Raw genomic sequence first — 23,187 nt, forward strand, 5'->3', positions numbered from 1 at the left:
TATTCTATATAAGTACACTGTAGCTGTCTTCAGACACACCAGAAGAGGGCATCGGATCTCATTACAGATGGTTGTGAGCCACCATGTGGCTGCTGGGATTTGAACTCAGGACCTCTGGAAGAGCAGCCAGTGCTCTTAACCACTGAGCCATCTCTCCAGCCGCATCATAGGTCATTCTGTATGGACAAGTCACCCTGGGCAAAACCTTGGCTTTTCTCTTAGCTAGGCCTGCTCTACTAGTGGCATTATTGAAATAGGGTCCCTGAAGAAAAAGTTTCCTCAGAAGTCTCAACCAGGAAGAGGAAAGGGTCGCCCCGCCCTGGCTCAGAAGGTGGAGCTTTCTTCCCTGGAAGAGATTTCAAAGTTCTGGTTGATCAACACGGTTAAACTGGGAAGGGTAAAGAGAGACCAGGAGTCCGTCTCACTTTGGTTAAGCCCCGATAGAAGGAAGTTCATTTTCTTTTACCAATATCTGGTTCCTAATTTCTTTGAAGTATGGAAAAGCAGGGGCAAGTTTATAAACTTAAGTTGTTGCCCAACAACAATGTAAATGTTTTTGATGGAAACATGGACTTTGGGGTACAATGTTTCTTAACCTTCCTGTTGCAGCAAACCTCCTGTGACACTGTCATGGTGGAGGAAGGGAGACAGAGAGAGAGAGAGAGACAGACTCTGGTATTGTCTAGTCAGTCTCACTGCTGGGCAGAAAGGATTCAGGGTCCTTTCTAGGCACCTGCCTAGAAAGTGGCCACACCACTATTGGGAAGCTCTAACTCTACTGTGTGCATGGCCTCTGTCACTAGCAAGAAGGGCAGAACACTTTGTTCTTTCCTGGTAGGGTGAATGGAAGTCCAGCTTTTTCGGGTGGGAATATTTGGGGAGGAGAAGTGAGTTCAACAGTGCCCAGGGAGGGTGAGTCTCATCTTTCCATTTGGGAGTTCCCCGAATGTACCCTCAGAGGAAGGTTGGGCTACCTTTTCATATCCTAGCAGAGCTGGAAGCCCAGGCCTTCTGCCTTTTATGGCAGAAGTGGATGAAGCTGGGCTGGCATGACGGCTCAGGGTATAAAAGTGTTTACCACCAAGCCTGGAGATCTGAGTTCTCTCCCTGGGACACACATGGTGGGAGGAGAGACCATAACTGGCTTCTTCAGCTTGTTTTCCTTCTTCTGCACTCATGCTTGGTACATGGACACCCACCCACAAAGACACCCCACACCTTTAATCCAAGCACTGGGGAGGCGGAGTCAGGCAGATCTCTGTGAGTTCAAGACCAGCCGGATTTACATAGAGAGTTCCAGGTTAGCCAGGGCTCCAGGGAGAGATCCTGTCTTAAACAAACAAACAAATAAGATTTGTTCGATGGGCTAAGAGATGACTTAACAGTTAAAAAACACCCATAGGTGTTAAGAGCACTGGCTGCTCTTCCAGAGAACCTGGCTTCAATTCCCAATACCTACATGGCAGCTTATAACACTTTGTAACTCCAGTTTCAGAGTCTCTGATACCCTCACACAGACGTACATGAAGGTAAAACACCAAAGCATGTGAAATAAACAAACAAACAAGCAAACAAAACCCTTAAATCCTCAGGAATTCCAATTCCAGGGAATTGCATGCATACAGACACATGCACGTAGAATAAAATTAAATCTTAAAAATAAAAATTTAGCCAGCACAGAGAGACAGAGGCAGGTGAATTTCTGTAAGTTCAAGGCCAGTCTGGTCTACAGAGTGAGTTCCAGAACAGCCAGGGCTACACAGAGAGCCATGTCTGGAAAAACCAGAATTTTTTTAATTTTAATCTTACTTTCACTTTTTTTTTTTGGTATTTTTATCCAGAAGTGTAACAGCTGGATGCCATAGTAATCCTTTCTTTTCCTTCCAAGAATCTCTGTAAAATTCTGCACGATCATTGCGGCCCTTGACTTCCCAGCAGCAGTGTACAGGCGCTCTAATTCTTCCACAGTCAACACTATTGTTTTGTTTTTCCTTCGTTTGCTTTTTAGACCCAGAATTACGAGCCCAGCGCACTCTCTACCATGGCCAAGCACACCCCGGGGTATTAGCAGCTATTCTAGTGGGTGCGAATCAGTTAGTTTTGATTTGCATTTGCCTGATGATTGTGATTGGAGCAGCATCCCATCTGCCTGCTGACCCTGGTTGGTTATCTTCTTTGGAGAAATATCTACCCTGAATTTAATTTTAGATGTATATAGAAGTACTCTCTCTAGCACCACATAAACTGAAATGAGAATACAGAGATTAGCATGACCCCTGCACAAGGAAGACACGAAAATTTGTGAAGCGTTCCATATTTAAAAATATATAGGGGTTGGGGATTTAGCTCAGTGGTAGAGCGCTTGCCTAGCGCTGGGTTCGGTCCTCAGCTCCAAAAAAACAAACAAACGAACGAATGAACAAAAAACAAAACTACATATATATATATATATATATATATATATATATATATGTATCCAGAGGCCTAAGTCAGTGGCCCCGTAAATATAATGTGACCTGAGGCTATGCCTGCGACTGAACGTGGTTCTGTGATATAGACAGAATGGAAAATATCGGGCTTATACAGACAGCTCATTTCTCTGACTTCAGCTTAAGTAGAAACTAATTTTAAACCCACCTTCTTTACTAATAGCTGGCTTATTCTCTATGAAACATGAAAAGTGTTCTTTGAGGGGCTGGAGAGATGGCTGGTTAAGAGCATTGGCTGCTCTTCCAGAGGTCATGAGTTCAAATCCCAGCACCCACATGGTGTATCACAATCATCTGTAAGGGGATCTGATGCCCTCTTCAGTCTGATGCTGTCTTCTGTCTTGCAGGCATACATACAAATAGAGCACTTGTATACTTAAGTAAAAACTCTTTTTAAAAAGTGTTCTTTGCCTAGGTGTTGTGGTGCATCCCGGTAATACAACTCGGGTTACACAGTGAATCCGGTCTCAAAGGGAAAAGTCTTTTCTATTGAAGGGGACATTTTTTAGTTTTTATTTATTTTTTTCTTTTTTTCGGAATTGGGGACTGAACCCAGGGCCTTGCGCTTACTAGGCAAGCGCTCTACCACTGAGCTAAATCCCCAACCCCCCAGCTTAAAACGGGAAAGTCCAAACTCTTCAGAGAGTTCTAGAAACTCCAATGGACCTATTGCCTGCTGCCATGTCTGCGTGGGGACAGTTTGATAGTTTAAAATATTGACAATAAGGGGTTGGGGATTTAGCTCAGTGATAGAGCGCTTGCTTAGCAAGCACAAGGCCCTGGGTTCGGTCCTCAGCTCCGAAAAAAAGAAAAAAAATTGACAATAAAACAGTTGTTGCAGTTTCTATCCCTCTGCGCCACAACGAAAGCTGCGTTTTAATTATCGGTGTTGTAAAGACTGAATTGCTGATGAATGCATACTAACGATCTTTCCAGAAAGATCCTCTGGTAATTAGTCCAATCAAATGCACTTTAAATGTTTGCAATTGTAAATATTAGTTTTTTTGACGATGAAAATTAAATAACCGAGGGGAGGAGTTTGTGGAATTGGGATGAATGGACTTTGATTTATGTAGCGGAGCAAGGACTCCAGTTGAGGTCCAGGGAATGGGGAACAGAGGCGTTTTTTTGCACCCAGAAGACAAAGGGTCCTGTCCCAGGACAAGTTCTGCAGACAATGCAGTGTCCTTCCATCCTTACCCCTACCCTCCGGGGTTGAACATTCACTCCCTAGGATTCCTCCCTTCTGCTTCTCTCTGGGGCAGAAGATGCAAGGCGGATTGAGGGTTCAGGCTAAAGTCAGGCTCCCGAGCTCACGTAGCAGGCTACACACACCGGGTTCTGTGCTCCGTACCTCTGGCGTCTGGTCACGCAGCGCCCTCTCGCGGTGGGAGCGAACAGGTGCTGCGACCCTAACCCCTGCGGAAACCGCTTAACCAGTGCCACCTTAGATCCCCTGATCAAGAATTAAGGGGAAAGGGTGCCAACAAGCAGTGCTGAAATTGCTCGACATCAGTTGGCAAGGGAAAAAAATTACTAGAAACTCTCAACACTAGTTTCATAGTCAGCATATAGTGCAAAAATTAATTTGCGATATGTTGTAGACACAAACACAAAAGCTGTAAGTCTAAACTAAAGGTTTAGGGTGAGCAAATATCTTTGTACTGTAGACTTCCACATTTATTATTATTATTAGTTTTTTAAAGATTTTTATTTATTTATTTATTTATATTATGTATATGACTACACTGTCGCTGCTTCAGACACACCAGAAGAGGGCATCAGATCCTATTACAGATGGTTGTGAGCCACCATGTGGTTGCTGGGAATTGAACTCAGGACCTCTGGAAGAGCAGTCAGTGCTCTTAACCACTGAGCCATCTCTCCAGCCCCTATTATTAGTTTTAGAACCGGATCTTTCTTTTTTTTTTTTTTTTTTTTTTTTTTTTTTTTGGTTCTTTTTTTCGGAGCTGGGGACCGAACCCAGGGCCTTGCGCTTCCTAGGCAAGCGCTCTACCACTGAGCTAAATCCCCAACCCCAGAACCGGATCTTTCTATGTAGAACTTTCTGTCTTGGAACTCGACAGATAGATCAGGCTGGCCTCAAACTCACAGAGGTAGGTTCCCCTTTGCAAGCATTAAAGTCGTGTGTGTGTGTGTGTGTGTGTGTGTGTGTGTGTGTGTGTGTGTCCATACACACCCACTACCATGTTTATTGCACCAGTGTTTATCTTAGCCGAGTTATGTAGAGGTAGGGTTAGAATAAATCGTTTTTGTTTTGTTTGGGTTTGGTTTTTTGAGACAGGCTTTCTATGTGTAGCCTTGGCTGTCCTGAAATTTGCTATGTAGCTAAGGCTGGCCTCAAACTCAGAGATATGCCTGCCTCTGCCTCCAAGTGCATCAAAGGCTATTTCTACCACCTCCTGGCTTGGAATGAACCTTGAAGGACACAAAGAAATTTAGAAAATAGATAAATTGGATTTGATTAAAATTTGAAATCCCGGGGCTGGAGGGATGATGGCCCCATAGTTTAGAAAAGCTGCTGCCCTCGCTGTTGACTGGGGTTCCGTTTTAGCATCCACAAAGGCAGCTCATTGGCATGTGTGCATTAACAGCTCCGTCTTTAAGTCAGCAGCTTAGTAATGGCTCATGGGTTTAATCCCATCCCTGGAGAAGCAGAGGCAAGTAGTCTCTGTGGGTTTCAGGCTTCAGGGATTTCACTATATATATATAGCAAGTTCTAGGCCACCCAGAGCTACACGATGAGATCCTATCTCAAAGATAAACAAACAAACAAATAAGTGGTGAGCCCCAGCCAGAGAGTTGTCTCCGTGGCAAAGCCATCTTCTAAGCTAGAAGTGGTGGCACATGCCTTTGATCCCAGTAGGCAAAGGCTGGTCATCTTTGTGAGTTCAAGGTCAGCCTGCTCTAAATAGCAAGTTCTGGGACAGAAAAAAAAAGACAAAAAGAAGACCCAGGTTCAGTTCACAGGACACATATAATAGCTCACCTGATTGCAACCCCAGTTCTAGGGGATCCGCCTTGCCTTTTTCTGGCTTCCTCAGGTAGCAGGCATGTATATGTGCATAGACATACACACACACACTGGCAAAACAGGCACACACATAAAATGAAATTATGATTATTTAAAAAGGTTAAATATTAATTCGCTGAGTGTGGTGGTGCAGTGCTCAGTAGGCAGAGGCAGGTGAATCACGATGAGTGACAGGAAGAGCAAGGGCTATTGGCAGGGAACAGCTGTAGAATAGAGACAGACAGCTGTACTGAGGAATTGCACTTGAGTGAAGTGACCTGAGACTGGGAACACTGTGGACTCCAGCCCCAGGGCCTCCTCCCATGGGCAACCAGCTGCTTTTCAGGCTCCTCTGAGACAAACAGCAGGTGTCCTGGAGCCCACACTGCTGTGGTTCTCCTCTGAGCACCAGGCAACAGGTGAATGCTTAGCTCTGGAGACCCAGGCAGAGCATTCGCACACCTGGGTAGCAGGGCTGGCGTGGAGCCTTACTCCCCTGAGAGCCCCACACTGGAATACAGGTGTAACAGGAAGGGAATAGCCTTTCTAACCTTTGTTAAAAACATCACTGACGTCGTGCAGCTCCAACCACCATGCTATGCCCGGAGTATTTCACAGGAGTAAATCATAATCATTGGCTTCCTACAAACTTTAGGGAAAGACAGATCATGAACAGTTGTGCTGGCTGGTTTTGTGTCAACTTGACAGGAGCTAGAGTCATTGGAGAAGAGAGAACCTCAGTTGAGAAAATATCTCAATAAGATCCAGCTGTAGGGCACTTTCTTAATTAGCGATTGAAGGGGGAGAGCCCAACCCATTGTGGGTGGGGCTACCCCTTGGGATGGCGGTCCTGGATTCCATCAGAAAGCAGGCTGAGCCAGTCACGAGGAGCAAGTCAGTAAGTAGCACCCTTCTATGGCCTTTGCACCAGCTTCTGCCTCCAAGCTCCATCCTGTTTGAGTTCCTGTCCTGACTTCCCTCAGTGATGGACCATGATGTGGAAGTGATAACCACTTCCTCCCCACAGTGTTTCTTCATAGCCATAGCAACCCTAAGAAAAACAGTAACGTGGATGAGACAACACTCTTAAGAAAACTGTGCCATGACTACCACCTGGATTCTTAGCCAGCACATGAAAGAAAGACTGAGTCAAGAAGACTGAAGAACAGGATGTGGTGAATTTTGCCTTTAATAAGGTAAGGGCAGGGGCAGGGGCAGGGGCAGGGGCAGGGGCAGGGGCAGGGGCAGGGGCAGGGGCAGGGGCAGGGGCAGGGGCAGGGGCAGGGGCAGGGGCAGGGGCAGGGGCAGGGGCAGGGGCAGGGGCAGGGGCAGGGGATCTTTCTGAGTGCCAGGTCAGCCTGATAAACATAGACTGGTTCCAGGACATCCAGAGCTACAAAGAGAGACCCTGACTCAAACAAAGAAACAATGAAAAATGAAACACCCCTTAAAAAAGGAACAGACCAGGGCTGGGGATTTAGCTCAGTGGTTAGAGCGCTTACCTAGGAAGCGCAAGGCCCTGGGTTGGGTCCCCAGCTCCGAAAAAAAGAACCAAAAAAAAAAAAAAAAAAAAAAAGGAACAGACCACTGAAAGTCCAAGGCTAGTGTGGGCAATAGAGTGAGAAGCTCTCCCAAAAACAGCAACCAACCTCGGCAGTGGTGGTGCATACCTTTATTCTCAGCACTTGGGAGGCAGAGGCAGTTGGAGTTCAAGGCTAGCCTGGTCTACAGAGCAAGTTCCAGGCAGCCAGGGCTACACAGAGAAACCCCGTGTCACAAGAAACAAGAACCAGTCAAACAAACAAACAAAAAACAAATGAAAAAAATTCCAAGTAAACCCAAAAACTAAAACGAGAACAGCAAACAAATACGCCGGTGGTTATGATTAGCCTTCACTCTTTCGTCTGCACGGCGTTTCAGGAGATGTGATCCCGGTTTTGACTCTGCAGTTGGGGAAGGGCCTAGCAGTGAGGAAAAAGAAGACCAGGCACCTGCAGGGTCTGGGCTCTCAGGAAGAGCTGTAGTTAAGAGCTGGGATGAGGCCAAGGCCAGGCATAGCACGGTCTCTACACTAACCTGGGGAGGTTGAAGACAGGTCTGCGGAACATTCTCCAGCAGGCTGACTGATTGCTATCGATAAAATAAGCACGCCATAGTTGTGAAAATGAACTACGGAAACCAACTGCCGTTGTTTTCAAGAAATTCCCTTTTATTGAGACAGGATCTCTCTACCAGCCCTGGGTCTCCTGGGATTCACTGTGTAGACCAGGCTAGCCTTGAGAACTCCCAGAGAATCTACCTGCCACCACCTCCCGAGTGCTAGGACTCGAGGCATGCTCAACCGCGCTCAGATTCAAGTGGTTCCGATGCCATCGTATTCTACTTCACAGGGCATGGGCGGCACGAATGCCTGGGGAGCAGCTGTGTTCCAGGCTGAGACACAAATAGCAATATAGAGATGTTAGCGTCCTCTGAGACACCGCATATGTCACAAATGCTCGGTCGGCAGTTAACATCTTTTGATGTGGCTCAGAGGAAGTAGTGGGGATTTTTCTGTGTAAGTATTTGTTTTTAAACGTTATAATTGTGGTGTGTGCGTGTGTGTGTTGTGTGTGTCTGTGTGTACATGTCATAGTATGCATGTGGAAACCAGAGACCACATCTCCATCTTCTCCTGTTCTCCATCTTCCCTGGGCTCTGAAGATTGAATTTAGGTGGTTAGGCCTGTGCTACGGGCACCTTTACCTTCTGAGCTGTTTCAAAGGCCCAAGAAAAATTCTGCTTTACAACTGTAAGTAGACCAGCTTGGGGCCAGAAGGTGGAAAGAAACACTGTATACCTGAAGATATGAGGGAATCAGAGAGATAACTCTCCCTGCTGAGATATATCCCTTCTGTTCTAAGACAGGGTCTCTCTACGTAGTGCTGGCTATCCTGGAGCCCTATGTAGACCAGGCTGGCCTCGAGCTCACAGAGATTTATCTGCCTGCCTCTGCCTTCCGAGTGCTGGGATTAAAGGTCTGTGCCATCATGCCCAGCGAGATATATTCTTTGTTTGTTTGAGACAGGGTTGTATCTGTTGTAGCCCTGGCTATCCTGGAACTTACTCTGTAGCTCAGGCTGGCCTCAAACTCAGAGATTTTCCTGCCTCTGCTTCCCAAGTGCCAGGACTAAAGACATGTGCTACTACCTGGCGAGATATATTTTTTTCATTAACTTTTATTTATATAAGTGCACTGTAGCTGTCTTCAGACACACCAGAAGAGGGCATCGGATCCCACTACAGATGGTTGTGAGCCACCATGTGGTTGCTGGGAATTGAACTCAGGACCTCTGGAAGAGCATCTCTCCACCCTCATATTCACTTTAAAAAAGATTTATTGTCTCTGTGTGTGGGAATGTGCATGGGTGAGTGCAAATGCTCTCAGAGTCCAGAAGAAGGGGTTGGATGCCCTGGAGCTGGAGTTACAGGCACTGTGATCCTCCTTCTGGGGTGCTGGGATCCAAATGTGGGTCTTCTACAAGAGCAGTACCTGTCCCAACTGCAGGGACATCTCTGAGCCGATTCCAGTGTCCCATGTTATCCTTAGTGTTTTGTTTGTTTGCCTGTGCTGTACAAACATTGATGACTTCCCTGGCTTGTTTTCCTGGTACTTTTCTTTCCTTCCTTTCTTCCTTTGCGCCAGGAACCCACCTGAGCACCTTATCTTGGTTCGTGCACTTTTATCAGTGAGGTTGAGTACTTACCACCTGATAACCAAACCGGTGGTCCTGGGACACATATAAAGAAATTGTGGAAGGAAGGAAGGAAGGAAGAGAGAGAGAGAGAGAGAGGGGGGAGAGAGAGAGAGAGAGAGAGAGAGAGAGAGAGAGAGAGAGAGAGAAATGGAGCTCACCTGCCTGAGGTAATCGATAAAAGGAGAAGTAGTTTCCAAGATAACAGGAAACAGGAAAATGGGGCTGGAGAGATGGCTCAGCGGTTAAGAGCACTGTCCGCTCTTCTAGAGGTCCTGAGTTCAATTCCCAGCAACCACACGGTGTCTCACAACCATCTGTGATGGGATCCAATGTCCCCTTCTGGTGTGTATGAAGATAGCTACAGTGTACTCACATACATTATAGACATTAATAAATCTAAATTAATTAATTTAATTAATTAATCTTTAAAAAAAGGGAGGCAGGAAAATGCTTCCCACCTGGGAATGTAAGAGCCTCAGGCTCCGCTCACAATGCCTGAACGTCCCATTCTGAGCAGCTGAGGGTGAGCGAGGTATGAGTGGTACTCAAATATTTGCTGAATGCGTAAGGCAGTGAATGGATAACTTGAGATCCCAGGGATGGAGTTGGGCCTCCGGCCCACCTGGCTGCCTTATCTTAACACCTTTGGTGTTCTTAGAACAAGGCCTGTGTCATTTGAGCCACTCTGTCAACAGGCAGGAACATTCCAGTCCAGGGAGCTGATAGTCTCCACTAGGTGTCCTGGTGTACAGACTCAGTGAGTACAGAACATGCTTGTTGGGATCTGGGTGCCAGTCAACCCCAAAATACTGAAGAAACCAAGGTGGTCGTCTAAGCCGACCTCCCAAGCCACGAGCCTGGTGACATGAGCTCTGATCTCTTTCAGTTTTTTTTTTTTTTTTTTTTTTCTTTTTCCGGAGCTGGGGATCGAACCCAGGGCTTTGCGCTTCCTAGGCAAGCGCTCTACCACTGAGCTAAATCCCCAACCCCCTCTTTCAGTTTTGAAATGACCTCTGAAGTGTTTCTGTAAACACTACCAATCTGTGTTGGCAACCCCTAGCCCCACCATGCTGGTGTTTTAGTGAGCCTGGCTCTTCTAGGCAGCCGTTGAACACCCTCAGTTCCATATGAATCATGCCAGCCTTGGGGCTGTCGCCAGGGAGCTGTGCTGTGGTGCTCAGGTGGAAGCACCAAGCACCGTGGCAGAACCTGCTGGCATGGCGTCAGCCCCACCCTCTAAGTAGAAGTCCACTTGTCCTCCTTCATCTGACACACAGCATCAATGTCCCTTGTGAGGAGGGGTGAGGACTGAGGTCAGGAAAACCAGGAGTCAAACCTGCCTTTGTTACTTGCTGGCCTTGTGGCTCTGGGCCTGTAAAACCAGGGTAATGTTCACATTGAGTCAGCAGGGTTCAGCTCACTGCAGCCACTGCAGGGGGAATTTTGAACAGAAAGTGGTTTGAGATAATGGGTGGGGCTGCAGGCAGAGGCAGGGCTGAGCCCCGGAGGGTCCTCTGCTCTGTCTGAACAGGGGAGGGAGGCTGGCAAGGGTCCAAAGCTACCAGGAGCCCTGCTGAGGTCCAGGCTCCACCCACCTGGCTGTGTGCCAGAAGTCACACTGTCCTGCAGCTGCCAACTGTCCTCTGGCTCCGAGGTGGTAACTGGGTACCAGACCCTGCTTCAGGAAAGAACTCACATCTGCATGGCCAGAGCACCAGCCACAGCAGCAGGACACCAAGGCCTTGGCCCTCTTCCCCCTTCCAGATCCCGTGTGAGGGTCTCAATATTGATCCTACTGCAGGGTCCTGCATGAGGCAAGGCCTGGGGGAAGTGCAGTCTTTAAAAAGCCTTTCGCCAGGCAGACAGGAAACAGGTGGGGGTGGACTGGGTCTGCTCCTGGGCCTGGTGTGGATTGTGTTATGCCTGGAGGGCACTCTGAACCGTTCCTGGCACTCACCCAGGAGAGCTGAGTAAATGTGGGCTCCTGTCCCCATTCTTTCTGTTAGCGATCCATGCCCGCAGTGTGCAAGCGCTGGACTGAGCCCAGGAAGTTCAACAGCAAGAAAGACAGATTCCCCTCCCACAGAGTTCATCAAAAACCCTGCTCTGGCAGAACTGAAACCCTCACAGCAACCTAAGGTCCCAACTTACACTCCTGTAACAAGAGTCAGGTTAACAAAGACATGATAGCAAGTTTATTTAATCAAAATCTTATGTAATCCTGGAAGTCCCAGAAAAGACCCGAAGATCCAGAGGAAATTGTTCTTGATGCTTAGGTTCAAAGAAGAATATGTTGGATAAAAAGTTATGATCTGGGACTGGGGCTGGGGCTCAGTAGTGTGCTTGTCCAGCATCTACAAAGTTCTGTGATTGGTCCTAGCACCACCTAAACCACAGTGTCCCATATCTGTGATTCCAGTGTTACAGGCAGAGGCAGGAGGACCCAAAGTCATCTTCAGCTGCATGGGGAGTTCAAGGCCCACCTGAGATGCATAACATTTTGGGCTTTGATCATTTTTTAAACAATTTATATGTGTGGTGTGTGGTGAGTGTAGATGCCTAAGGAGCCCGAGTGGTAGGATCCCCCATGGGGCTGCAATTACAGGCAGATGTCCAATGTGGGTCCTGGGAACTGAGCTCAGCTTCTCTGCAAAAGTACTATGTGATCTTAACCACTGAGCCATCTCTCCAGCCTTGAGATTCTGTTTTCTTTTCTTTTCTTTAAAAAAAAAAAGTTTAATTATTTTATTTTTTACGAGTACACCATTGCTGTCTTCAGACACATCAGAAGAGGGCACCAGATCCCATTACAGATGGTTGTGAGCCACCACGTGGTTGCTGGGAATTGAACTCAGGACCTCTGGAAGAGGCCCTCAAGGGATAAGGGAGAGGGAAGAGTGACCTTTTAAGTTGCTGCGGCTTCTTTTGGGTGAGAAAGTTCCTATTTCTATGAGTGGCTTGAGAGAAGTCCAAAACATGAGACAAGAGACAGGAAAAGGCCAGGAGCAAACCAGCTGGGGCCTGCCACTACCTCCGTATTGAAGTATGAACATCTCCGAGAGATACATTAGCCTCTTGGGTCCCAGCCCTCAGCCATAAAGCTTTCCAGCATTTCAGTTCCTTAACAATTAAGAAACATGTGTAGTGTACCAGAAGCCCGAGGTTTCTATCCATTATACCTAGAGGGAACATCTATAGAAGCTTGAAAGCTGGAGAGTTGAGGCTGACTTTTTTAAAAGATTTATTTACTTATTTTATGTATGTGTGTACAATGTCACTATCTTCAGACACATTGGAAAATGGCATAGGATCCCATTACAAATGGTTGTGGTTGCTGGGAATTGAGCTCAGGTCCCCTGGAAGAACCGTCAGTGCTCTTAACCACTGAGCCATCTCTCCAACCCCTTGTTTTTTGTTTTTGTTTTTTGGTTTTTGAGACAGGGTTTCTCTGTGTAGCCTTCCCTGTCCTGGAACTTGCTTTGTAGAACAGGCTGGCCTTAAACTCAGAGACGTGGCTGAGGCTGGACATTTCTTTGCCCCAACACTCTCAATTACCTGAGTAGGAAGGGTAAATAGTCATGGGGGAGCCCCCATTGTACACGACTGAAAGAGACTTTTTAAGGTATCTAGCTTCCCAAGTCAAGTCACTTTCGGCACAAATTCATGACATAACCAAACTAATATTAACTACCCTCAGGGCTCAAAGCCCTGGATTACAGCTGCATGCATTCATTCCTCAAAGACTAAGTGTCAGGTGTTTCCAGGGGCCAGAGGGACCCCACAGTAACGTTTCTTTGAGAAACCTAGAATGCTGGGTACAAGTGGCTCATGCTTTTGTTGGTCCCTGCCCCTGGGAGAGGGAGAGGGAGAGGGAGAGGGAGAGGGAGAGGGAGAGGGAGAGGGAGAGGGAGAGCAGAGGCAGAGGAGGCAGAGGAGGCAGAGGAGGCAGAGGAGGCAGAGGAGGCAGAGGAGGCAGAGGAGGCAGAGGAGGCAGAGAGGCAGAGGCAGAGAGGCAGAGGCAGAGAGGCAGAGGCAGAGAGGCAGAGGCAGAGAGGCAGAGGCAGAGAGGCAGAGGCAGAGAGGCAGAGGCAGAGAGGCAGAGGCAGAGAGGCAGAGGCAGAGGCAGGTAAATCTTTGTATGTTTGAGACCAGCTTGGTCCAGATAGTGAGTTCCTGGCCAGTCTGAACTACATAGTGGCCTCATGTCAAAAGAAAAGGAAAGAAACTTGGAGAGAGGGATCAGTCTGGTTTAGGCACATGGGACAGTCCCTTCCTATCTAGCTTCATCCAAGGCTGCATCAGGCCAGATGTGGCAGAGTTGGGTGCCCTCATGTGGACCAGATCCGCCCTGCAGCCTTGCTACCAGAGTCTCAGTTCCCCTCTTTACCTGCATTGTCCCTTCACTCCAGAGCTGTTCCCAGCAGTCAGGGCTCCTCACTCCCTACTGCTTTCCTCAAGCTAGACTCCCTTCCTCCTACTACCTTGAGCTGTTTCTCTTTCCTCAACTGTATGTGTGTGTGTGTGTGTGTGTGTGTGTGTGTGTGTGTGTGTGTGTGTGTGTGTGTGTGTGTTAAGGCAGAGTCCAAGAGGCCTTGACTAGCTGAGCAGAGGATGAGAAGATGACCTTGAGGGGTTTTGTTTGTTTGTTTTTAATCTTCCTGCTTCTAGGATGCTGGGATTGCAGGCATAAGCCCCCACCCTGGTTTGACGTTGTGATAGGGGAATGAACCTCGGGCTTAGGGTATGAGAGGTGCCAATTGAATTACCTCACCAGATCCACAAAACTACTTTAACTAATCAATCAATTAATTAATTATCTATTTAGTTAGGTTTTTTTGTTTTTTTTTTTTGTTTTTTTTTTTTTTTGAGACAGTTTCTATATTTAGCCCTGGCTGTCCTGGAACTCACTTATGTAGCCCAGGCTAGCCTTGAACTCAGAAATCTGCCTGCCGGTGCCTCTTGAGTGCTGGGATTAAAGGTGTGCAGGGTCACTGCCTGGCTCCATGAAACCATTTACAACTGTTAGTTACAGCTGGAGTTTATAGACGGCTCACACTTGTAATCCCGCGACATAGGATGAAGCAGAAGGATTGCTCTAAGTTTGAGGCCAGCCTGGATTATGTAGGGAGCTCTAACCCAGCATGGGCTAAAGAGAAATGCTTTCACAAAGCGTTTCTTTAGTGCAAAATAAAATGTGATCAGCCCATGAGCCTGTCATGCACAAGAATTAGAAGTTCAGATAACAGCTGTGTTTTCTATCAATCCCCACGTAAAAGGCAAATTTTTTTAATTTGAATTTTGAATTTGAAAAATTGCTTGAATTTTGTGGGTTTTTAATCTTCTGCCACATCGGTAGGTGTGACTAAGATGTTTGTTTTACTTTTTAATATGGAAATGGTCTCTTAAAATTACATCATTTGTTTGTGTGTGGTGTACATGTTGGGGGTCAAAGGACAACCTTCAGCATTTGGTTTTCTCCACGTGGGTCCCTGGGATCGAACTAAGGTCGTTAGGTTTGGCGGCAAACGGCTTGGCCCTTGGCGCCATCTCACCAGCTCTAGCTTTGCCTTTTGATCTTTGTAGAAGTGGCCAGCGATGCAGCTGGCAGGTACCTCAGGCATCTGAGCCCCGCAGTTCCTGTCCCCTCCCCCGAGCTCACGCTGGAGAGGGGCATCTCTCCCTGCCCTTCTTATTTCTGGGTCTTCACAGCTTCTTTACTCATCCACGCTTGTCCACGGGTGCATGGGACATTTCCACTCCTTTGTCCACCTCTGCTGGGGCACACATTCATCTTTGTGGTTTCTCTGTAAGGAGGGGGTTGGGTCTCACGGTGAGCAAACATTCCCGCTTCAAAGGTAATGACAACTTGTTTTCCAAAGTGGTGCATCAATTCACACTCCCACGTGCAACCTGCACAAGATCCTGTTGCTGGACACCCTCTCCTGAGGCAAGCATGCTGGAGGTAGCTGGGGCAAGGACTCAGGCGTCGGGGGAGGAAGGAAAGGTGGAGGGTTCTGGGGCTGGCAGTGGGGCGGGGGCACTAAGCTTGGACTGTATGTGGAGAAGAATGTGGCTGGCCTCTCTGATGAATACTCACTCTGAGAGCTATATTTTTGTATCCAATGGCACTTATGGGCCCAGAAGACCATTTAATCTGTCCTGGTGAGGTGTGCCTTCCTTTCACATCCCAAGGATGTCAAGACAGTCCTAATAGAGAAGATTCTTTAGGTGTCTTTTCTTCTTTCCTTTCTTCTTCCTTCCTGCCTTCCTTTTTTTCTTTTCTTCCTCCTCTTCTCTCTTCTCTCTCCTCTTTCATTTATTATGTATACAGCATTCTGCCTGCATGTATGGCTGCAGGCCAGCAGAGGGCACCAGATCTCATAACAGATGGTTGTGAGCCACCATGTGATTGCTGGGAATCGAACTCAGGGCCTTTGGAAGAGCAGACAGTGCTCTTACCCTCAGAGCCATCTCTCCAGCCTCATCTTTCTTTTTAAGATGTATTGGGGAGGTTGGGGATTTAGCTCAGTGGTAGAGCACTTGCCTAGCAACTGCAAGGCCCTGGGTTCGGTCCCCAGCTCTGAAAAAAAGAAAAAAGAAAAAAGATGTATTGTGTGTGAATATATATCATGGGACATATGTGGAGACCAGAGGAAATACGAAGGCCTTGGTTCTTTGCTTCTGTGCCCTCAGAGGCCAATAGAGGGTATTGGATTCCCTAGAGTTACAGTAACAAACAGGTGGCTGTGAGTTGCCCAACATGGATGCTGGGAAGAGAGTGCTGATCCTTTGGAAGAGCAACACGAGCTCTTAATGGCTGAGTAACCACTCCAGCTCTGTCCTGGGTAGTTTTAGGCCAACTTGACACAAGCTAAAGTCATCTGAGGGAAGGGATTTCCAACTGAGAAAATGTTTCCATAAGATCAGTCTGCAGGCAAGCCTGTATGGCATTTTCTTAATTAGTGATCGATGGGGGAGGGCCAAGCCCATTATGAATAGGGTCATCCCTGGGCTAGTGGTTCTGGGGTCTATAAGAAAGCAGGCTGAGCAAGTCAGAAGAAGCAGGAAAGTAAGCAGCACCCTCCCTGCCCTCTGCATCAGCTCCTGCCTCCAAGTTCCTGCTCTGAGTTCCTGTCCTGACTTCCCTCTATGATGAACAGTAATGTGGAAGTTAAGGCAAACACACCCTTTCCTTCCCAAGGTGCTTTTGGTCTTGGTGGTTCATCACAGAAGTAGTACCCTAACTTGGACAACCCCACCTTTCTTTTCTTTCCACATTCCTGCTCCCAATTCTCTTGAAAAGTGGAAAGAAACAAACTGAGCATATTTTAAATTCCGAGTTCCATCATTATTAACAGAGCATTAATTAATTGCTTATCCATGGAAGTGAAAAACTAATTACTTATTGTAGAAAGAAGAAAGGAAACATGAGTATGAATTTTAATCTGGGCTTCTGTGTGACTGAAATGAGAATGAGCTGTTCATGCTTGGATCTGCTCATTGGTGACTAAAGGAAGAGCTCTAGTCTGTTCGTGGGCCTTGGGACTGGGAGGAAGAAGGGACAAGGTAGGCTTTAGCCAGCTCCTCTTAGGCAGGTGCAGGGATTAAGAAAGCTGGAACGAGGGCTGGAGGTCAGTGGTTAAAAGCACTGACTGCTCTTACAGAGTGCTTGGGTTCAATTCCCAGCACCCATATGACAAATCACAACTGCCTGTATAACTCCAGTTCCAGTGGACTTAGCGCCCTCTTCTGGCCCCCATTAGTCTCTGCACATACATTGTTCACATAGATACACACTTATATGTACACAATAGATAAACAAAACAAAGAAAACCCCCCTTGGACAAGGACCCTTGCCACATGACCTTTCTTGCCATGGCTCACTGCCATTAAAGTGTCACATTGGAATTGTGATTCCAATTATGGTGCTCTGCAGACAGACCTACCAGGAGTGCAGGACACATTCCCAGCTGCAGAGAGTACCACAGCCCTTCCCAGAGGAGCCGCACATGATGACAAATCAACAGGTCACATTGGTTCCTGATTTCCCTGCAAAGATACCTGGGGCTGGGGTCTAGATCACATGCAACTCAGCTTCTCCCTCTGCCCAGGAGAGCCCATTGATGATATTTGGTGATCATTCCTAACTAATGAAATGCTTTTTGGGGAGCGCCATCAGAGAATGCAGATTTGAACCTTAGGAACAGAGTTAAGATGCAAGGAAGTGATATACACTAACCGACTCACGTTTTATAGTCATTGAGCTAAGCACCTCTCAAAAGGCATCTAGGTCAGCCTCCCTCCCAACACAGTGACTTGCATTTAGTGCTTGACCCGGTGCTGGAACCTGAGTGGTGGCCTGTGATGGTTGTCTTCAACGTCAGCTTGGCACAACCCAGAATCACCTGAGAAGAGTGACGCCGAGAGGGATTGTCTACACTGGGTTGGCCTGTGTAGTATTAATTGATGTGGGAAACTCAGCCCACTGTAGGTGGCACTATTCCCTAGAAAGATGATTTTTGTTTTGTTTTGTTTTGTTTTGTTTTGTTTTGTTTTGTTTTGTTTTGTTTTGTTTTTAAATGAAGGTTTCTTATGCAATAGCCCTGGCTGTCCTGCAACTTGCTTTGTAGACCAGAGATTGGCCTGCCTCTGCCTCCCAAGTCCTAGGATTAAAGGTGTACGCTGGTTTTGTCTTCTCTTTTAAAAATGTTATTTATTTCACATGCATACATATTTTGCCTATATGTGTGTCTGTGTACCGTCTGCCTGCCTGGTACTCAGAGAGACCATGGAAGAGTGTCAGATCCCCAAAAATTGAATTTATAGGTAGTTATAAGTCTCAAGTGGGTTCTAGGAATTAAATCCAGGTCCTCTGGAAGAGCAGCCAGAGCACTTAACCAATAAGTCATCTCTCCAACCCCCTTTCTCTGCTCTGAACCTATGGATGTGATGTGACCAGTGACTAGCAGTTTGAAGTTCCTGCCTTGATTTCTCCATAACGATGTAAATTCTGATGATGTAAACTGTAACCTGGGAATAAATCTTTTTCTCCCCTAAATTGCTTTTTGTTAGAATGTTGGTTACAGCAGCAGAAAAAAAAATCTAGGCCATGGCCTATCCTCCTCCAGCATAACCTTGGGAACCAACTGTTCTGATCCTTGGAGAACTTCTTCTACTGCTTAGCTTCTCTGAAGGCAGAAAAGCAAAAGCTGCCCTCAGGACAGATTATCAGGACAGATTAGGTCCAGAGTAAGGTGGGAGTAGTTTATGGCTTCCAGAGGCCTTCGTTGTCCTTGGACATATTATAAGTTTCCCACTGAGGCCTGGGGAGAAAGGCTTGCCCTACATCAGGATCTGAGTTTGATCTCAGTTGGGATCCCTGTGCTGGGGAGGTGGGGACAAGTCTGTCCTTGGTGTTTGCCTGCCAACAGACCAGGCCACTTAAGAATTCCAGACCAGTAATAGAGATCCTGTTTCAAAAGACCGAAGTGGATATCAACTAAGGAATGACACCTGAGAATGCCCTCTGGCTTCCACACCTATGTGCACACATGCAGGCACACCTGTGCAGTCACATGCAAACCCGCTCAAACATATATGCACATATTCATGCATGGGTGCACACACACTGTGCACTGCACCAAGTCCTGATGATTGGCTTATAGTAGAGTGGTTACCTAACACCTGTGCACTGTCTCCTGGTTCCTCTAGGCTCTCTCTCTCTCTCTCTCTCTTTTTTTTTTTTTTTGGTTCTTTTTTTTGGAGCTGGGGACCGAACCCAGGGCCTTGCGCTTCCTAGGCAAGCGCTCTACCACTGAGTTAAATCCCCAACCCCTCCTCTAGGCTCTCTTGCTGGGTCTCCTTCAAGTGTGTCCTCAGCTTGACACTGGATGCTTTTTACAACAGCCGTGGTCTCTGAGCTGGGGACCAACTCATGGATATTGTGTCAGCCTTTGTGTACAGGAAAGACTACTGCTCTGTTAAGGAATTAGTCATGTCCAGGGACTCTCGGGATGACACCTCTCTGGCCAAGCCGGCTGATTCCTGCCATTGCTCCAGTCACAGGTAGATGGCACTATTCTACCACACCAGATGCCTGGCTTTGCCTGGCTGGCCAGGCTCACCAAGCGATCAGCCCTATGACTATGAGGAAGCAGAGGGCCACACCCGGTTCCATGATGCTGCAAGCTGTGGACTGTCACTGAGGCTGTGGTCACGGCTCATTTGAAGACCCTCACCAGGAGGATGGGTAGGGAATGCCCAGCTGTCTATGCAGCTAAGCCTTGGCAAGAAGCCAGGTCTTGGGGATGCAGTCCCTGTACATACCTGTGTGTCTTTCTGACAGGGAAGAGCTGCTTTTGGACTCTAAAAGCCCAATATCTGCTGCCCCAAGAGATAGCAGTGCCATTTCTAACCCCAGATGAGCCTGTGCAGTCCAGCAGGGGTGTCTGGAAGGAAGGCAGGGGCCAGGGCCCTTTCCTCTCTGGTAGCTGCACTGGGTTCCCGGGTCTCCGGACTTCTTTGACTTCATTGCTAATAGGAGATTTGAGAGGTGAATAGAGAGGTCAAGGAGAACAGCAGTCTTTCCCTGGGCTGGGCTCGGTCTCTGTTTGGATGGGGTGGTAGGCTGTGCTGGGAGGGAGAGTATCTAGGTCCCAGGTACCAGCTGTGACACAACCCTGTGTCCCTAGGCAAGTAAGTACAATTTTCTGGATCTTAGAGAAAAGCAATGGAGTCACATTCCCTTTGAGGCAACTCTTCTAACACTTTGCTGAGGGAACAGAGTAGATTCAAACTGCAGCAGGAGAGGCTCAAGCCAGATCTGTGAGAAACATCCAGGGTGAGCAATGTAGTGATGGCTAGCTCCACAGTGCCATCTACAGGTTGGACTGAAAAGGAAAGAGCGGGCCATGACGTCAGCAGCAGGCTCCCGCTGGGGTCAAGTGTTAGAAGCTTGGTTTTCAATGTAGTGACAGTAAGAGGAGATCGGGTAGGAAGAGTTTAGACCATTTGGGCTTCTGTCCTGAGACGGGATTAAAGCAATTCTTTTTTTTTTTTTTTTTTTTTTTGGGTTCTTTTTTTTGGAGCTGGGGACCGAACCCAGGGCCTTGCGCTTCCTAAGCAATCGCTCTACCACTGAGCTAAATCCCCAACCCCGATTAAAGCAATTCTTGTGGGGTTATGAGAGATTCGTTATTGAAAAGCAAACCTGGCCTCTCTCTAGTCTCCATTTTGCCTTGTGAGTTCCCCCTCTCCTTTCTCTCCTTCCTCTGATGCTCCACAATATGGAGTAGGGAGTGTCTCATCAGAGACTAAATAGATGGAGTTACCAAATCTTGGAGTTTAAGCCTCCAAAACTGTGAGCTAAATAAACCTATTTTCTTAACAAAACTTTATCCAGGCTCATGGATTTCATTATAGTGATAGAAAGCAAGCCAGGAGATCCCCAGAAGAGCAAAGTGAGTGGGCATGCTGAAGGCTAGAGGAAAAGAATGTTCTCATCTGGAACTGAGGCTAGACTGTAGCTTTTTTTCTTTTTTTACAGTTGGATCCAGAAGCCAGAAGGGGGCAGAGAGGAGGGCAGGATGGTGGATTGTCCAGGCTGCAACCAACAAACAATGTGTACCAAAAAGATGCAGAAAGTCGGATAGGATTTCCAGCCTGGCCTGAACTCCCCTGAGCGGCATCCCGCAGAGCACATCTTCCTCTGGACCTTGGAGACTCCCCAAACCATATCTCTACCCTGTCTCTATAATGGTCCCCATCCTACAGTAACCAGCAGTTTCTGGGTGGTTCACAAAAAAAGTCTCTCCAGGTCTTTAAGGAAACCCTAACTCTTCCCTGGGCTGAGGGGTGAGGGTGGGGCAGAGTCCCTGCATAGCTAAGGTGTCACCTGTGGGTGCTGGGTTAGCCCAGCTCCAGCCTCAGGGAAGGAGGGAGGAGATTCTTCCCTGAGAGTCTCTGGGCCCCACAATCGCTGAGTAAAGGTTTGATATATTGAGCAAGTGTCAGCAGAGACAGGCCAAAGAGCCCCAGGCAGGACTGGGGCTGTTCCCTAGGACCCATGCAGAGCCGATAACCATGACCAAGGGGAAAATCAATCTGCTGAAATGTGGCTTCTCGGAGACTGTCTGGCAGGAGGGATGGTGAAACGCCGTGGCCCAAACCAACACCCAGACCTATTTAAAGCTTTAATGTTACAAAAGGTCTAGGGGGCGATGAGGAAAGGACGAATAAATAATTCAGAAAGCGGAAGGAGAGACATTGCCAGTACCGACAGACCACAGACCGAGGTTCGTGCTGGCTGAACTTGCAGCTGCACCCAACCTTCTGGAAGAGGGTGCAAGCCAGGACAGGGGCTGGCTGACTTTGCTTCTCAAAATGCTTCTTTTTTTTTCTTTTTTTATATTTTTCGGAGCTGGGGACTGAACCCAGGGCCTTGCGTTTGCTAGGCAAGCGCTCTACCACTGAGCTAAATACCCAACCCTCAAAATGCTTCTTACAAGCCTTCCCTCTCACCTCCTCCTCCCTTCCAGGGCCCTGTGAGAGGAGGTGTTTCAGTCTGGCCATGCTGGCCTGGAGCTCAGGGCCCCTGACCACAAGCCAACCAGAAAACCTCACCTCTACATAGCCTTGTTCATGCCTCAGACTCCTCTTACTTCTCCCCTACACCCTTGTGGGATCCAGTGAGAGAAACAAGACATTGCTGCATCCGGAGTATCCAAAAAAAAAAAAAAAAAGAAAGAAAGAAAGAAAAAAGACCTGGTTTTTTTTTTTTTTTTTTTTTTTTTTTTTTTTTTTTGTTGTTGTTGTTGTGTTTGCGTTTAGTTGTTTTTTTTTCTTTTTTTCTTTTTCTTTTTTTCGGAGCTGGGGACCGAACCCAGGGCCTTGCACTTGCTAGGCAAGCGCTCTACCACTGAGCTAAATCCCCAACCCGCGTTTAGTTTGTTTTTATGTGTGATGTGTATGTGATCGTATGACTGTGTGGTATTTTTTATGTACGAGTGTGTGAATGGGGGTATGTGTGAGTGTGTGTGTACACACAGATGCCACAGCCCACTTACAGAGATCAGAGGACAATCTCCAACACCAGTTCTTGCCTTCTTTGTTTGAAACAGGGTGTCTGTTGTCCCCACTGGGTATGCCAGTCTCTTCAGCCCTCAAGCTTCTGAGGATTCATCTCTCTCTTCTCATCTCACCATTGGAGCACTAGAATTTCAGAATCACACAACTGCATCCAGTTTTTTAACCTGGGTATTGGGGATTTGAACTTGGACCATCACGTTTGCACAGCAAGTATACTATCCACTGAGCCAAGACCTGGCTAACTTTATACAGCTGTGTGATCCTGGGAAAGTTTTATACCCTCTCTGGTCCTTCAAAGGCTTCACTTTTCCTTAAGACATAGAAGTGGGCATCACTAGCTGGATTGAGTTGGGTACAATGGCACATTCCCATAATGCCAGCTCTTGGAAGGTAGAGGCCAGAGGATCAGGTGTTTAAAGTCATCCTTGGGGGTTGGGGATTTGGCTCAGTGGTAGAGCGCTTGCCTAGCAAGCGCAAGGCCCTGGGTTCGATCCCCAGCTCCGGAAAAAAAAAAAAATAAAGTCATCCTTGGCTACTTAGTAAGTTCAAGTCCAACCTGGGTTATACATCCCCCCGCCTCCCCAAACACACACACACACACACACACACACACACACACACACACACACACACACACTCTGGTTTTGGTTTTACAAGACAGGTTTTCTCTGTGTAACTCTGGCTATCCTGGAACTTGCCCTGTAGACCAGGATGGCTTAGAGCTCAGAGATCCACCTGCCTCTGCCTCCCAAGTGTTGGGACTAAAGGCATGCGCCACAACCACCCTGTACCCTATCTCTTATATACACATGAAATAATAAAAATTGAAAAAATTAAACTT

At 47.3% G+C, this 23,187-nt stretch overlaps 1 long non-coding RNA gene and 1 pseudogene across 3 annotated transcripts; both read left to right on the plus strand.

Annotated features, from left to right (window-relative positions):
- Positions 1-2,220: 2,220 nt before the first annotated feature.
- Rnu6-406 (RNA, U6 small nuclear 406) lies at positions 2,221-2,321 on the plus strand (annotated as a pseudogene).
- Positions 2,322-5,773: 3,452 nt separating this feature from the next.
- On the plus strand, positions 5,774-23,187 carry LOC103691660 (uncharacterized). Of its 3 annotated transcripts, none has more exons than XR_010064379.1 (3): positions 5,774-6,719; positions 19,320-19,509; positions 20,806-23,187. It is a non-coding gene; the product is annotated as an uncharacterized LOC103691660 (long non-coding RNA). The 3 variants fall into 3 exon arrangements; XR_005501178.2 differs by lacking the exon at positions 19,320-19,509 and adding an exon at positions 7,914-8,080 and having other exon boundaries at positions 6,400-6,719; XR_010064378.1 differs by lacking the exon at positions 19,320-19,509.

The sequence above is a fragment of the Rattus norvegicus genome, chromosome 2, assembly GCF_036323735.1.
Source record: "Rattus norvegicus strain BN/NHsdMcwi chromosome 2, GRCr8, whole genome shotgun sequence".
In the NCBI taxonomy this organism is placed as follows: domain Eukaryota; kingdom Metazoa; phylum Chordata; class Mammalia; order Rodentia; family Muridae; genus Rattus; species Rattus norvegicus.